The sequence below is a fragment of the Eptesicus fuscus genome, chromosome 10 (assembly GCF_027574615.1).
Source record: "Eptesicus fuscus isolate TK198812 chromosome 10, DD_ASM_mEF_20220401, whole genome shotgun sequence".
Lineage (NCBI taxonomy): Eukaryota > Metazoa > Chordata > Mammalia > Chiroptera > Vespertilionidae > Eptesicus > Eptesicus fuscus.
The window spans coordinates 5,426,953-5,444,477 of NC_072482.1; the positions used below are offsets into that span (position 1 = coordinate 5,426,953).

The 17,525-nt window shown below is 51.6% G+C and overlaps 1 pseudogene; it reads left to right on the forward strand.

Annotated features, from left to right (window-relative positions):
* Nucleotides 1–4,731: 4,731 nt before the first annotated feature.
* Nucleotides 4,732–12,268, forward strand: LOC103295585 (peptidyl-prolyl cis-trans isomerase G-like; annotated as a pseudogene).
* The last annotated feature ends 5,257 nt before the right edge of the window (nucleotides 12,269–17,525 follow it).

Below are 17,525 nucleotides of genomic sequence, written 5' to 3' on the forward strand. Positions count from 1 at the left end.
ATCGTCAACTGAAACCCAAGTGCGCTTTGCACACACAAAGCTGCCGGCACGCTTCCCCCACCGGAGCCACTCACGGGTCTGCTTTGTTCTCCGGCTCCGAGCATGGGGCCTGCCGCCGGATTATATTTCACCCTATCAGAGGCTGCCTGCCCTGCTGCCCCATCAGGACGGTCTTGGGATCTGAGCGGGAGACAGGGGAAGACGATAACCGTGTGAACATCACAAAGGCACGGCCACGTGAGCTCCAGCTGTCTCCTTTCTCTTGCTCCGTCCCGGCTCCGTGAAAGCCCGCCCGCTGCGCGGTGAGGTGACCCTTCAAGCCTGACCGGCCGTGTTGACGTTCCGCGGGCAATTGTGTGCAGAGGACCCTTGTGGCCCTTTTGAAGCTCAGCAGAGGGACGTGTAATCTAAGTGAGCTGGAACACGTTTGGATAAAGCCGCTTGCAGGGCCAGGGGCCTCCTTTCGGCAAAGCCATTACACGGGCAGCTGAGCCGGGTGAGCGCTCCTGCAGGCCTCCTGCTGGCCTTTGATCACAGGACGTCCGCGCTCAAGGGGGCAGCTCCACCTGACTCCCGTTTTACAGAAGAGGAAACTGAGGCCCAGAGAGGGAAAGGGGTTTGCCTGGGTCACACAGCTGCTGAGAGGCAGACTAGAGCTGGGACCTTGTCTGTACCGGCCAGACCCCCTGCAGGCTGTGCAAAGTGGCGGGTGGTCAGAGAGGACAACGCAAATATGGAAGAACGAGGCCCTGTCAGAGGAGGACCCTGTGTCTGCGCCAGCTGGCTGGCTGGCTGAGGACGGAGGGCCGCTCACAGCCCGGACCGTGCCTGCAGCCTCTCTGAGCACATGGCTCCATGGGCCTCTCAGCCCAGGGGACACTCATCGGGGCTGCTTCCCCTGAGAAGCGAGCCGACCTGCTCAAGGCCTCAGAGTGCGGGAGGCGCTTCTGTGGATGCGTTTTGCCCTGAAAAATGGCTTTAAGATCCCCTGGTTAATGAATAGGGTGACACCAGAATCAACCTCATGAGTGGTTGTGAGGGTTAAAAACCGCTTATCCCCACTCTCCCTTTCCTGGGAGAGAGAAAGGCTGTCCTGGCAAAGTGTGGGCTCCTAGCTGGGCTTCTTGCCCAGACTTCCAAGCGGGCAGACCCTGGAAATGGTGGACTGATGGGTGCCCCCACGGTGGGGCGGTCCAGAGGGGTCCTGAGGTGCCAGCCTGTCCTCTGGTTCTGCAGACGCCCCCGAGCTCCTGAGGAAGGAGCCATCTGTCCTGAAGGGGCCCTTGTTCTCTGGAGGGGGTCTCAGGAGTGGGGGGCTAGGGAAGCGCTCCCAGAACAAGACAGAGGGTGATTCCCACCTCCAGCCCCCTCCCCAGGCGCGTGGGCTGGGAGACAGAAGCCTGGTCTTTCTGTCCAGCCGTGGGACCTCGGTGTGTCGCGCCTCCTAGCCATGACCTGCTCAGACCACGGGGACGATGAGCTGGCATTCTGAGAAAGCCCAGCGCCTGCTGGAGGCCTCAGGGACCTGCTCTATAGACGATCCCCAAACACAGTGTCCACAGTTCGTCTTGTTACATGTTCTACATTCAACTTCTTCTTAGCTTCCTCTTAGAGTCTTAGCTCTTTTAAAAAATATATTTTTTTTATTGATTTCAGAGAGGAAGGGAGAGGGAGAGAGAGATAGAAACATCAATGATGAGAGAGAATTATTGATCAACTGCTTCCTGCATGCCCCCCACTGGGGATTGAGCCTGCAACCCAGGCATGTGCCCTGACCAGAATTGAACCATGACCTTCTGGTTCATAGGTCGAGGATGCTGGCCGGGCTAGAGTCTTAGCTCTTTGAGGACCACTAGATGAGTGAGGCTGGACATGAGTTGTGGGGGGAGGAGAGACATGTTGGGGTGGACAGAGGAGCAGGGCTTCCAGAGACAGGTCATCCCAAAGGCAGTGGCATGCTTGGAGCCTTGTGGTTGCTGGTCTCTCCATCAAAGGAGCAGCACGCCCCTTGCTGGCTGTGCAATGTGGACAAGTCACTCAACCTCTCTGAGCCTCGGCTCCCTCTTCTGGAAGCACAGGGATCATCATCCCTCTCTGGTAGAGTGATCAGAGAATTACGAGAGAGCAGTGTGCTCAGTGCCAAGAACTCAGAAGGGGCTCCTCTGAGGCAGCTTCAGTCACTCGTTCCTCCGTTCCTCCGTTTGTGCCTTCATGTTCTCCTTGCTTCTTGTTTCAGACCCTGCAGCCAGGAAAGGAGGTGATAGACTCGTTATGTTAATTAGGAGAGCGTTTGGCGGCTGAAAATCACAAAGGCTCAACCGTGTGAGGCTCCAGTTCCTTTTCTTTCTCACCTCGAGGGTCCATGTGACAAAGGCCAAAATGGCGGTGGCTCCAAATAGAAGGTTATTTCCCTCTGATACAGCAGTCTAAGCACATGCAGCAGTGCCAGGCACCCAGACTCCTTCTCCGAAGCTGCTCTGCCACCTGGCGCTGTGTCCACATTCCAGCCAGTGGGAAGGAAAGAAAAGAAGTAGAAGGCCTCACTTCCCTTTAAGAGAACCTGGTAGTTGCCTACATCGACACACCTGCGGGTGTAAACTCATGTGCCATTGGCCAGAACTTTGTTACGTGGCCACATCTAGCTGCAAGGGAGGCTGGGGAAGGCAGTCTCTAGCTCAGTAGTCCTCAACCAGGGGAGATTTTGGCCCCCATTCCCAGGGGACACTGACAATGTCTAGAGACATTTTTGGTTACAACTGGGAGGGTGGTGATGGATGGAGGCCAGGGATGCTGTTAAATGTCTTACAATGCACAGGACAGCCCTCCACAAGAAAGCATTGTCCAGCCCCAAATGTTTAACAGAGCCTCAGCTGAGAAACCCTGCTCTACCTGGGCAGCCAGAACTTGGGGTCCTATTAAAAATGAAGACGGAGAGAAATGACACAGGGGACAACCAGCATTTTTTGCTACAGTCACACACACTGAGGGCTGCATGATTGAAGAGGATTAAATGCTATCTTTTCCCAGGGGCATCTCTCTCCAGCAGGGATCAAAGCTTTAAGTCAGTGGGCTGCGAGGACTATCAAGAATTAGCCCACAAGACAGGGAGGATTTGTGGCTGGGCAGTCTCGAAATCTCACCCCCTGGGTGGCCCACGCAGAGCCCCGCCACCAGGGGGGCCGGAACCCACAAGCCTCCCAGGGAGCCGGGCCCGCAGGTGGGTTCGCAGCCTCACCCTGCGGCAATTCAGCCTCCAGGCTTTCCTTGAGCTGAAGTGGGACCTTTTGGAACCCATTTCTGATCGGTTCTGTTTTCCAAGGAGGTGAGAACTGGGCCGAGCAAGAAAAGAGATGGGGGGGGGGGGGGGAGGCTTCATTACCAGGGAAGATACCCCAGTAAAATGTCCAGGTTGTTCACCAGGCGCTAAACGACCTGTCTCAAACCCCGGCCTGAGAAGGGTTTGGACCTGCTGTCCGGAGCTATCCCACTGCTGCCCTGTGTGGCTGCACTTTGTCCATATCAATAGTTTACGGAGCACCTGCATTCCAGACCTCCCCGACACTTCACAGGTAGACCTCCTCCAATCGCTCCATCACACCCCGAAAAGGCTGCTCTTATCCCCATTGCACAAGGGGTCCGAGAGGGGAGCTTGCCCGAGGCCACACAACTGGTAAGACACAGAGAGACCTGTTTTGACCTTGGGAATGTCTGGCTCCAAAGTTTATGCTCTTGCCCCAGTCACCTCTCCATCTGCCGGGAAGGCCCAAAGGGGACCTGGCCTGTTGGTGAATGTCTGTACCTCCAAGGAAGGAGTTTCCCTCCAGCTGAGTCACTTGTCCCATTGTGTCACCCGTAAACAAACCTCAGTCCTCGGATAAACACCACAAAGGATGGTGTCATCCATTCTCTAATTTCCAGCTGGGAACACAGGAGCACAGAGTGGTCGGATGACTTGTACAAAGCCACACAGCAGGCCAGAAAGTCTCAAAAGCTTTGTCTCACTCTGCTCTCACAAATCAACAAACAGCCATGGCGCGGCAGCCCCAGCCACCCTCAGGTTTTGCCAGGAAAGCCGAGCTCTTAATCAGGGGAAGAGGTCCGGAGGGAAGCAGGGGAAGCCGGCAGGTTTCATCCCGCGGGTCGCCTGGGGCTGCACGAGGAAGCGGGCAGGGGAAGGGTTGTTTTGCCCATACAAAGAAAACAGCAATGACTCAAAGACACACGTGCTCCCGAGCCATTGAGCAGAAAGGGCCCAATTTTAGATAGATGCTCTTTTGAGCCTTCACCACACCCAGCGCCACAGGCCTGCGTTTGTCAACAGGAAGCCCTTCCCAGTGATGCTGTTCTGCTCCCTCCCTCGGCTGCCAGGGGCAGACTGCTGGGGGTCGGTGGAGTCAGAAGCCAGGGGCCAGGTAGGCCACGGCTGAGGGAGCCAAGCCCAGGGAATGACCTTCAGGCTCTAAGGAAGGCAGTTGTGTGCAGCAGCCAGGACCTCAGATTTTCCCAGGCCAGGTTGACCACGAAGGGGCCTGAAATAGCTCTGAGGCTCTGTGCCCACGGGGCAGGGAAGGCAGCGGCCGGGGCGCGGGCGGTGCGAACGAGCACAGCGCCGCTTTGTTGGGGAGGCCCCGGAGCTCTGCCCTCACAGGCTGGTCCACCTGCCAGCGACAGCTGGGAAGAGATGTGGGCCATGGCTGGGCTCAGCGGGAGGACAAAGCCACTTGTTAGGCGATGAAAACTGATTCCGTGAGCCTGAAACTCACTGTAAGGAAAACAATCGGACAATCCACATGGAGAGGCCTTCTGCAAAATAACAGCCTGGACCCCAGAATGTGCCACTGCCACGCAGTATTATTCACAAAGCCCCGAAGCAGAAAGAACCCAGTGTCCATGACCTGACAAATGGGTCAACAAAACGTGGCATATCCATACAATGGAATATTATTTAGCCATAAAAAGAAATGAGGTTTCAATACATGCTGCATGCAACAGGGATGATTCATGAAAACATTATGCTAAGTGAAAGAAGCCAGGCACAAAGGGCCACAGATTGTGTGATTCCATTTGTATGAAGTGCCCAGAATAGGCAAAGCCATAAAAGGCTAATTCCGATGTAACCCTGATGGGTGGGGGGGCTAGCAATCTGAATCGTGCCGTAACCTAATGTACATCCTTGATAACTTATAATTAAGTCACTGCCCCTTTCTCCACAATCTGGTCTTGCAAGACCTGTTACCTAAACACTCACATTTTACAGAGGCCATAAACCACGAACAATACAACCCCCAGAGGGGTTATCAGCGCTGGCGCCAGGCCAGGCCCTTAGATATGATCTCAAGACCCCCATCTCAACCCACGGGACTTTTTACAAAAAGGTCCAGAAGTCCTCATCGATATTTGGGGGACAAAGAAACCAAAAGGGGTTAAAAGAAGGGCTTCCACCATATTGGTTTGCTCAGACTTAGGAGGCAACTCCTCTGAGACCGCCGGTGTAATAAAGCTGTGTAACGCCATTTCTCTAAGCACGCTTGGGTTTCTTCGGTCTTCCACAACAGAGACAGAGGTAGTTCAGTGGTTGCTACGGGCTGAGGAGCGGGAAACGGGGAGCGACTGCTAATGAGCACAGGGTTTCTGTTTGGGTTGATGAAGATTTTCTGGAATTAGAAAGTAGTGGCAGTTGCACAATTTGGTGATTATACGAAAGCACCACTGGTATTTACACTTTAAAAGGGTGAATTTCATGGTATGTAAATTATAGTTCAAAAAAATGTTTTAGAAACATAACTAATACAATGTGTGGTCCTTGATTGGACTCCATATTGAAAGCAACGGTTATAAAGGACAGTTCAAGACAGGGACATTTGGAAATGAACGCTGTCTTAGAGATAGTATTGTGTCAATGTCAAATCCCCCGAGTTCATACCAAGAACTGTCCCAGCTCTTGGCAGAGACGCCCTGAAATATTTCAGGGGAAGTGTCACGACGCCTGCCATGACCTCTCTAATGGTTCCACATTTACAAAAACGACGAGGTTAAACCACTTGCCCCAGGTCACGTGACTAAGAAGAGGCAAGTTAAGAAATTAGAAATGGTCTAGGGTGGGCTCTAGACACAGGTCTGCGCAGTGGGGGCGGGGGGCGGGGAGGGTGCGGAGAGGGGGCTTTGGTGCTTTTGCTGGCAGCGGTGGATTTGAAGGGTGTTAAAGGGCCAGACCTGGGAAGAAGAGCCTGTACTGTGCAGAGCCAAGAGGACTGGATCCGTTTGTCTTTGATTTTTTTCCGTTTAAAGATTGAAATCTTGGAGCCATGGGAATGAAGCTTCGGCATCCATTATGTTTATTTTGTTTTGTTAATATATTTTTATAGATTTCAGAGAGTGGAAGGGAAAGGGAGAGACAGATGGAAACATAAATGATGAGAGAGAATCTTGGGAATTGAACTGTGGCTCAACCACTGAGCCACACCTGCCGAGCCACAATGTTTTTTGACATTGCCATTAATAATGAACCGGCTGGAGGAGAAACCAAGAATGCGGCATAGGTAAACACCTAAACTGCTGCCTCACACAACAATTTCAAAACTACAACTAAAAGACAAAATGGACATCATCCAGAACCACAGGAAGGCTGGCTGAGTGGAAATTCTACAACTAGAAGGAAAGAGAAAAGCACACTGAAATTCACAGGAGCTGCAAAGGCAGAGGTATGGAGGCGCGTGCACGCAGAGAGGGCTGGCAACTGAGCACGCAGCTGGATTTCTCAATCGGGAGGGAGACAAAAGCTCCTGACTGCTCTGAACTCCAGTTCTGGATGAGACTCTGGGGACCCAGACTCATATGGGGAGAAACTGGACTGTCTGGCAGTGGGCGAAACTCGAGGGCGGCTTTCTCTCAGAGGTGTTTGCAGGGATTACCACAGGACACTGAGACCCAGGGGCCTCTCAGGACAGAGCTGATGGGAAGCCATCGCTGTTTGCTCCGCCCTGAGATCCCGCCCCACGAAGCCATTGCTGGTTGCTCCGCCCTGAGACTCCGCCCCATCCAAGCTGAACACAGAGGCTTTTGCATATGAATGGCCTGGTCCTTTGAATTTTAAACTTACCTAACAAACTGCAGCTGAGTCAGTGAAACCCAGAACATCCAAAAGAAGGCCCAAGGCCCTGCTGCAGCTTGCATTGCTTCACAGCTGGGCCTCATTTGGGCACCTCCAAAATCCAAACAAAGAAGAGGAATCTACAGATCTCTCCGTAGCTCCTGCTGGGTGGCCTCAAGCAGAGGCTAAATTAGCACCTCCTTGGAGATCCAAGAGCCAGTGTACCCAGGGGTCAGAGTGGGACCATCCAGATTACAACTCCTCAGATCCATAAGGGACACACTCAGGGGGCAGACTCAGTGAGCACCAAAGCCCCACTGAAGCAAGTCTTGTCTCATAAGGGTGTCTCCAGCACAGAAGTTCTCCCATCGTAGACACAGCTGATCCTCACAGCCAATTGGCCTGGAGGTCAATTCCTCCCAGTGATACCAACAACAATCAAGGCTTAACTACAACAAGACTGGGCACACAGCCCACAAAGGGGAGCACCAAGAGTGTCCACCTCAGGTAACTGGAGAGGCTGAGCCACTGGGCCCTATAGCACACAAAGCCACTCCATCAACTCAGGGAAGCAGCCAAAATGAGGAGACAAAGAAACAGGTCACAAATGAAAGAAATGGAGGAAAGAAAATGACTGGATATAGAGTTCAAAACCACGGTTATAAGGTTTTTCAAGAATTACCTAGAAAAGGCCGATAAATTTAGCGAGACTCTCAAGGATATGAAAAAGGACCAACTAGAAATTAAGCATACACTGACTGAAATAAAAAATATTATATAGAGACCCAACAGCAGACTAGAGGAATGCAAGAATCAAGTCAAAGATTTGAAATACAAAGAAGCAAAAAACACCCAACTGGAAAAGCAAAAAGAATCCAAAAATATGAAGATAGTATAAGGAGCCTCTGGGACAACTTCAAGCGTACCAGCATCCAAATTATGGGGGTGCCAGAAGAAGAGAGAGAGCAAGACACTGAAAACCTATTTGAAGAAATAATGACAGAAAACTTCCCCCACCTGGTGAAAGAAATAGACTTACGAGTCCAGGAAGCTCAGAGAACCCCAAACAAAGGGAATCCAAAGAGGACCACACCAAGACACATCATAATTAAAATGCCAAGAGCAAAAGACAAAGAGAGAATCTTAAAAGCAGCAAGAGAAAAACAGTTAGTTACCTACAAGGGAGCACCCATACAATGGTCAGTTGATTTCTCAACAGAAACTATGCAGGCCAGACGAGAGTGGCAAGAAATATTCAAAGTGATGAATAGCAAGAACCTACAATCAAGATTATTCTACCCAGTAAAGCTATCATTCAGAATGGAAGGTCAGATAAAGAGCTTCACAGATAAGAAAAAGCTAAAGGAGTTCATCACCGCCAAACCAGTATTATATGAAATGCTGAAAGGTATTCTTTAAGAAGAGGAAGAAGAAGAAAAAGGTAAAGAGAAAAATTATAAACAACAAATACATACCTATCAACAAGTGAATCTAAAAATCAAGTGAATAAAAAATTTGATGAACAGAATAAACTGGTGAATATAATAGAATCAGGGACATAGAAAGGGAGTGGACTGACAATTCTCAGGGGGAAAGGGTTGTGGTGGGTGTGGGAAGAGACTGGACAAAAATCATACACCTATGGATGAGGACAGTGGGGGGGGGGAAGGGCAGAGGGTGGGGTGGGAACCGGGTGGAGGGGAGTTATGGGGGGGGGGGGAGTGGAACAATTGTAATAATCTGAACAATAAAGATTTATTTAAAAAGAAAAACGAACAAAAATAAATAAATAAATAAAAATAATGAACCAGCTGGAAGAGTTATTTTCTGATGTGTGCCCCCAAACACACGAGAACTCCTGTTGTCAGTACAGGTGAAAGGGGACAGGAAACCAACTCAGAAGCCACTGCCCTCTGCGTTGTCCCTTTCCCAGAGTTGTCCGAGTTTATGGTTCAGAGTGGCGACTTCAGCGAAGGAAGTGGATGAGGAGGGGAATCTATTTATGGAGGATTTTTTTTGAAGCTGAGAGTTTTGTTGTTAAATACAACAAAGAATTTCTCTGGTCAACAGCCAACAGAGGAAAGAGTACAAATGGGTCACAGTTCTTCATAACAAGGAAACCAACTCCTCATGGTGTTGTCTCTGGGCACATGATTACCGGAGAAGACATTGGGAGGGAAACAGCAAACCAGAAAACAATGCAACCAGCCAACCAGGTGCTGAGGCATGGACACTGCTGTGTAGAGCAGTTCCCGAATCTAAAGCTAAGAAAGGAGAAGAGAAAAGGCATAAATCCTCCTCCCCCTCATCAGGGACTCAGATAGCTTGTGGTTCACGGTCTTCTTCCAATTCTTCTGATTCTGAAGGTACTTCTGAAGAGAAATGAAAGACAGAAAGAAAGAAAGGAAGGAAGGAAGGAAGGAAGGAAGGAAGGAAGGAAGGAAGGGAGGGAGGGAGGGAGGGAGGGAGGGAGGGAGGGAGGCAAAAGAAAAGAAAAAAAGAAAAGAAGGAAGGAAGGAAGGAAGGAAGGAAGGAAGGAAGGAAGGGAGAGGAGGAGGGAGGGAGGGAAAGGAAAAGAAAAAAGAAAGAAGGAAGGAAGGAAAGAAAGAAAGAAAGAAAGAAAGAAAGAAAGAAAGAAAGAAAGAAAGGAAGAAAGAAAGAAAGAAAGAGGAAGAAAGAAAATAAAGAGCCCTAGCCAGCTTGGCTCAGTGGATAGAGTGTCGGACTTCAGAATGAAGGGTCCTGGGTTTGATTCTGGTCAAGGGCACATGCCCGGGTTTGGGGCTCAATCCCTGGTAGGGGGTGTGCAGGAGGCAGCCGATCAATTCTCTCTCATCATTGATTTTAGTGGTATTTCTCTCTTTTCCGCGCCATCACAGAAAAGGTTCTGGTCCGGTTGCTGAGTGGAGGAGCTGGGGACTAAGAAATTAAAGAAAGAAAGATACCAAGACGCAGAAATAGATTCATGAAGCTGGGAGCTGGGTGGGCCGCCATCCTCTCTGATGGAGAGGTAGCAGGACGCCACCGACCAACACGCAGTACGTTCACCGAAACCGGTTTGGCTCAGTGGATAGAGTGTTGGCCTATGGACTCAAAGGTCCCAGGTTCGATTCCAGGCAAGGGCATGTACTTTGGTTGTGGGCACATCCCCAGTAGGGGGTGTGCAAGAGGCAGCTGATCAGTTTCTAACTCTCTATCCCTCTCTCTTCCTCTCTGTAAAAAATCATTAAAAAAATAAATAAATGAGCAGCGCCTTTATTTTAAAGGCCTAGATTTACATATCTAGTCCCGCCCCTGCCTACACCTGGGCTGCTGTGATTGGGGAAGCATGTTCCCAGGGTGTGACTCGGCCTACGCCCTGAGTTCAGCTGATGATAATTAAGGAAATGCCCAGGTGCCTCCCAGGCGGCCCTCTACAATCGATGTTTCTATCTCTCTCTCCCTCTCTAAAATCAATAAAAATATATTTTAAAAATAAAAAATAATGTCTTGAATTTTTAAAAAAGAAAGAAAGGCACACAAGAATTCCTGAAAACACAAGAAAGAAAAGAAGAAGCTACAGGAAAGCGCGAGCAGTGCATCTAGTGAGTGAAGCTGAGAATCTTTTTTGTTTGTTTTTTTGTTGTTGCTCATCCTCACCTGAGGATATTTTCCCGCTGATTTTTAGAAAGAAAGTGGAAGGGAGGGAGGAGAGACAGAGAGAGAAACATCGCTGTGAGAGAAACATATCTGTTGGTCGCTTCCCACATGCACCCCAACCAGGGCCAGGGATCGAGCCTGTAACTGAGGTGTGTGCTCTTGATCAGAATCCAACCCGGGGCCCCTCAGTCTTTGGTCCGACGCTCTATCCACTGAGCCAAACCGGCTAGGACAAGGCTGAGGATCTTGATGTACAACCCCAGTCTTCTGTCCGTCCAGAGGAGACCCCCAGACCCGAAAACAGATTTCTAATGAGAAAACGCCCTCCTGAAGCTGGCAAAAGGAAAGGAAAAGCAGAGACAGAGTGTAAGCCACCCAACTCCCAGCCTGCTTCACGCCAGAGGCGACTTTCATCACTGGGTCTGGCAGGAAAATTCAAGGAGAGGACCAAGGCGCTACCCAGCTCCATCCAGCTCCCGCTCAAGGGATTTTTTTAAGACGTAGCGAGACTCCGCCACATGGGAGCCCAGAGGTGCAAAGAGCTCAAAGCATGAGAGTATCACGAGGTGAAAGATGGATAAAGGTGATAAGAGTGAGTTAAAGGAAATAAAAGAAAATCAAAGAAGCCCAGTGAGAGTAAAAGAGAAAAATAACTGATCACAGGCATGTGTCTGAGAGTCCAAACAGAAGAAGTAAAAATAAAGAAAGTTAAAGACCATAATCTAACAGCAAAGAGAGAGACATCAGAAGAAACTCAGGAGGAAAAACCGGGTAAATGTAATGAAAACGAGGTGAAGAAAGGGGGCAAATCTAAAAGTAGGAGTAAAAGCAAAGAGAAGTCAAAGCGTAAGGAAAGAGGTACAAAGCATGATGGGCACGAAGAAGAGAGGACGAGGTCAGGGGTCAGGGGGAGGTCCTGCGAATGTGAAGGGAGAGGGAGTGATGATTCTCCAGGGGGCGGTCAGGAAAGGGGTGGAGGGGGGTCTGGACCAGCAAGTCACACCCGCGTCTAGACCGTTAGAAGCCAGAGCGATGAGCATGAGCGTAATGACGGTGAGAAAAAGGACAGCCACGTGGTCTCGGAGCAGAGAACGTGCTGCAACTACAGGCAAACACAGTTACAACAGGAGAACAGGAAGGAAGCAGAAGTAGGGACAGGAGCAGACGTGTGACCGTGTTGGCAGCAGATGCCCGGAGTGCCGTGGACACAGAGCAGGAGCGCAGGACAAGGGGCGGTCACGGAGCCCGGAGCGGAGAGCCGCACCAGCCAGGTCGGGAAGGAAAGAGACGACGAGAAGGAGAGGAGACTCCCGGAGCTCAGAGAGAGAAGGAAGTCAAAGCAGAAGCAAAGAGAAATATAGAAACCAAGAAAGAGTTCACACGGGAGAGTCTGAGGGTGAGAAGAGGATGTGCTCTAAAAACCCTGGTCAGAACGGGGCGAGTGTGTCCGAGGCGAGCTCAGCGAGGACAGGCACCGCCCGTGGAGCGGAAGGGCAAAAGCTCGCTCCATCTGGACTTTCAGTACGAAACAGACCGTGAGAGCGGGCCTCGCCATCCTCCTGACCTTTTGGGTTTTAAGCAGGAGGTGTCAGAAAAGAGACCACAGGGATAACTGGCTTGTGGCGGCCACGCGCTCACAGCGACGTAAAAACAAAGTTCAAATAATAACAGGAATAAAAAGGCTGATGATCAAAGTCCGTTCTCATAAAGAAACAAAGTAGTCAGGACAATGAATAAAGTTCCCCACATTGAAAAACAAGGAGGATGAGGAGACCAGATCCTCAGCTGAAAAAGAAAACTAAAAATTCCAGGGCCGGGAAAATGGCCAGCTACGGGATGAAGATAAGAAATGTGATCATGCCGAAACCGGTTTGGCTCAGTGGATGGAGCGTCAGCCTGTGGACTGAAGGGTCCCAGGTTCGATTCCGGTCAAGGGCATGTACCTTGATTGCGGGCACATCCCCAGTGGGAGGTGTGCAGGAGGCAGCTGATCGATGTTTCTCTCTCATTGATGTTTCTCTCTACCCCCCTCCCTTCCTCTCTAAAAAATCAATAAAATTTTTTTTTTTTTAAAGAAAGAAATGTGATCAGGAATCCAGCCCCGGGACAGAGGAGACAAAAGTGGACGAGTGCGCGTATAAGCGTCTTATCTCCGTCTGTCTCCGGTTCTAAGTTTCGGAGACTTGTTGATGAATCTCCTTTATGTTGATTTCCTCTTTTCATTGTTTTCGGGTTGTTTCATGCTTGTCCTATTTTCTTCTTTTAATGTGGACTTCATTGAGTTGATCTTTCGATAATCTGCAATCTGAATAATGTGTACTATTAAAGTTTCCGTAAACCTGAAAGGAGAAAAACAAATACAAACAAACAAAAGAAGAACATGGGCTCTAGAGCCTGGCTGCCTAGGCCAACGTGCAGCTCTGGCCCTACCAGCTGTGTGACCTGGGGCAAGTTACCTAACCTTTCTGTGCCCATTCTTCTCATTTTATTTTATTTTATTTATATATTTTATTGATTTTTTACAGAAAGGAAGGGAGAGGGAGAGAGAGTTAGAAACACTGATGAGAGAGAAACATCAATCAGCTGCCTCCTGCACACCCCCTACTGAGGGTGTGCCCGCAACCTGGAATCGAACCTGGGACCCTTCAGTCCACAGGCCGATGCTCTATGCACTGCGCCAAACCGGTTAGGGCCCATTCTTCTCGTTTTAAAGTGGAGTGAATCTCAGGATCTCCCTGAGCCTCAGTCCCAGACAGAGGGCTGTGGAGAGTCAAGTGGCAGGAAGGGCTTCGTAAACCATGAAGCACCATTCCCGCGGAAGGGACGCGCTGCGCTCTGTCGTCAGTGCTGAGAGTGGCCGGCTGCTTGCTGCGGGGAAGGCAGAGGAGCCCGAAGGAAGGGTGGCTGGACAAGTGGAAGGAGGACGGAGACACCGCCTCCGCTGGCTTGTGCCTGAGAAACTGCGAGCAGGAGCCGCTCCCAGGGCCACATGCCCCAGGTCACGTAAAACCCAGGGTCTGGCTTAGGTCCTGCTTCAGCCCTCAGGGCCCAGACAGGCAGGCAAACAAACCTGACACCTGGGGGGGCCCAAACCCCGGGGGGAGGGGAGGCCTCCGGGAGCAGAAACCCAGTTCTGGGTCCCACAGGCCAAAATAACTTGCCGATTGAGTCAGTAGGCCAACACATTGGTCAAGCCGGTGGGAGAAACCAAAACCAGCCGGATCTATTATTTAGCAGTTTGTCACCAAGCAAACATATAAACTATCCCCTCCCCCACCCCCAGTGCAGGGCTGTTTGGTGTTAGGAGTCACCTTGGGTCACCCAGGGCCAAGGCCAGCGTTTTAGATCAGCTCTCCCCCGTGTCCAAGGAGCGGGGAGGAGAGCCTCTTCTCTAGGCCCCGTCCTTGCAAGCAGCTCCCCAAGGGGCAGTGGGATCTCAGGGGTGCACTGGAGGAAGGCTTCTGACACAGTCCACCCACAGGGCTTGCTGATTGCCTACTGCGCGCCTGCAACCCCAGAGGCCGGAGCATGGGGGGCAGGGCCTTTTCTTGCTGGGGTGTACCCCCGTCCCCGCCAGGTCCCGGACAGGGTGCGCTGTGGAAAGTTGACTATTCAGGTTCAAAAACTAATTGCTTGCAGCTCCCGGGGGCGTGGGGAGTGGGGCAGCGGGATCACAGCAGCGCAGAGAGCTATAAACCCGGCGCCCTGCCCTCTGGCTTGGCACAGAGTAAGTGTGTGAGTCAGGCTTCGGTAGCTTTTCTTCCTAGTTCACCATCCCCTTCACTCAAGACTCAAACCAGAACCTCAGAGAAGTCTTGTGAAAGGAAACATGTACAGTATACAGAAAAGAACGCATGGTAAGTGTAAAACAGCGTGGAGAATTTCCCCCAAGTGTTACCCAGGTAACAGCATCTAAATCAAGAAGTAGAACTTTGGCGGCCCGAAAGCCCCCCTCGGGGCCCCTGACAGTAATTACTCCCCAAGGGTAGCCCTCCTGACCTCCAGCACCGTAGCTTCACCTGCCTGTTTTGGAGCTTTGCACAAATGGGATCAGACAGGTCCTTCTCTTTCGTGTCCGGCTGATTTCACTCAACGTTGTGTCTGTGAGATTCACTCAGATTGTAGAGTGTGGTTGGCGTTGATTCGCACACCGCAGAGCATTCCGTTGTGCGAATAAACGCACTTCGCTCTACTCAGGTGGACACTTGGATGTGGGCTGTCTCGGTAGGGAGCTGTCACAACAGTGCTGCAAAAAACAGAGCTTTCCTCCCACAACCAGGCCCCACAGCCCGTGTGTGTGTGTGTGTGTGTGTGTGTGTGTGTGTGTGTGTGTGTTTGGGGTGGGGGCGGCGGGGGATGAGTGTATAATATAAAATATGCCATTTTAACCAGTTTGAAGAGTATAAACTTAGTGGCATTAGTCACACTGTTGTACAACCATCATCACTATTTCCAAAATGTTTTTATTATCCCAAAAATGTTGCCTGTGAAGCAGTAACTCTCCGTTTCCCCTCCCCCAGCCCTGGGAACCTCTATTCTGCGTTCTGTGTCTATGAATGTGCCTGTTCTGGGTGCCTCGCATAATGGGGATCACACAATATCTGTCCTTTGTGACCGGCTTCTGTAACTCGGCCTCATGTCTCCAAGGCTCACCCAGGATCAGAACCGCATTCTTCTGACGGCCGAATAGTGTTCCACTGCGGGGTGGACCTCGTTTTGTTGATCCGCTCGTCCGTCGATGGACACCTGGCTGCTTGTGCGTTTGGGCTGTTGTGACCAATGCTGCTATGAGCATTGGTGTGCACAGATTTTTTACTGGGGATCTGCTGTGTGCAGGACCGAGGCAGGGACTCACCATCCGTTAGAATAAAGTGAAAGTATTATCCCCAGGCTACAGATGTGGAAACTGAGGTTCAGAAAATCAAGGAACTTTCCCAGGATCAAGGAGCTGATCTAAGTGGCTGAGGCCATGGCTCTAATCCAGACCTTTGACCCCAAGTCAGGTGCTCTTTGCCTCCCTCCCACCCTCACCCCTGCATCTCTCTGGCCACGGAGGGAGTTAGAAGGGTTTGGTTTGCAGCCTGGTTCTTGCTTCAGTTCAGGGAGGAAATCTTTCCCTTGGAGCCACTAAACCCGGACCAGTACTTTCTGGAAGCGTTTTCCTCTCCTTGGCAAACAGCCCGGGGCAAGGGAACAAGAGAAGCTTCTTGGCCCCTTCGACTCAACCCTTAAACTTCTGCTCTAGGTTTCGTTTAAGCTACACGTCTTGTCACACCTCTGCCTTCCTGCCACCAGCTCCTCAGTGGCCCTGGGCTCAGGCTACATCTAAGACGTAATTAGATTTTTATTCAAGGGACCAGGCGAGGACCGCCTGACTCAACGTGACCTTGTTCTGGGCCCTGCCGGGTGAATTTTGGTGGAAGACGCCAACTGTGTGTTGGGCTGCATGTAGTTTGTTCTGGGAAGTGATCAAATGCGCCCCATGAGTCCCTGTCCTCGGGGCAGCCCTGTCTGACTGCGGGAGCGCGTTGCGGGGCGGGGGCGCGAAACACAGGCCAGCAAGAAACCAGGATCAAGCCCATCAGGTGGGATTCTGGTGGGACGGAATGCGGCCCAGGGCTCCGGAGGGAGGTGGGGGACACCAGAGGGGACATCCTGGTCAGGGCCTGTTGAAGGCCTTGTTGCTTGAGTGCCTCCAGCATGCTAGGCCCAGGGAGGGGGCGCCACAACCACAGGCAACCCGGGCCTGAGCCACTCTTGGTCCTAAAATAAGGCAGCCCTAAGCACTCGCCTCTGGGCTGAATTGGGGCGTCAGGCTTCACGCTGAATCCTGCCCCCGGGAGCTCTGAGGAGCAGCACTGGGGTGCATAGCTGCATGGCTGGGGTCCCCCACCCCGACCCCAGGCCTTGCTGTCCCGGTGCCCTGCTGGCCTTCTTCCCGCCAATAATGGGCCTTTCAGCAGCCTCCGCGCCCTCATGGAAAATTCCCGCTTGGTCTCCGGGTCTCAGGTGACGGCGGAGTCTGCTTCCCCGGAGGTGAGGGTGAGGGATGCCGACACCCTACCAGGTGAAGCTGCAACACCCCGCAGGCGCCAGGACCAGCCCTGGGTCCCCAGCCCAGCGCTGCTCGGGGGACCGGCTGCCTCCACCTGAGCTCTGTTTGTTTGAGAACGAATTAAAAAAATGTAAACATATACCCACACAGGTATTACTGTGGCCTAAGTGCGGACATTTGGTCAGGGATCTCCTTTTTCTCCCCTGCTCTTTGGTCCCCGCGCCCGCATCACCCCCACTGCCAGGAGAACCTAAGATGAACGCCTCTGCATTTTTATCCATGTTCACATAAACGTATGCAAACGTCTCTTCTGCATTTGCATGTACACAGATGCATACAAATGGGATCTCGTTAGACATATTTTTCTGCATCATAGGAACTATTGTGGTTGTGTAGTGGTCTTTCTAAAAAATGTTATCTACACACAAGGAAGCTCACCTTCACTGGTTTATTACACCGCCCCTGCCAGGCCTCGCTGCGTTTCCCGGGTTTTGCTGCCGTGAGCTGCAGTGGTGACGTCCTTGTTACCGGCCCACGGGTGCCCAGGGCGGGATTGCTGGGAGGAGGTGCCCCTGGGTTCAGCGTCAGGGGCTATCGCTGTTGCGAAAGGCCTACCGCCTCACACCTGCCGCCTCAGTGAGGATGCCCCCTCACCCCAGCGCCATGCTCAGTGCCCTGGGCCCCCTGAGCCGGGGCCAGGTACCGCACTGCCACCCTAACTGTACTTCCCTGTCTCCTTCG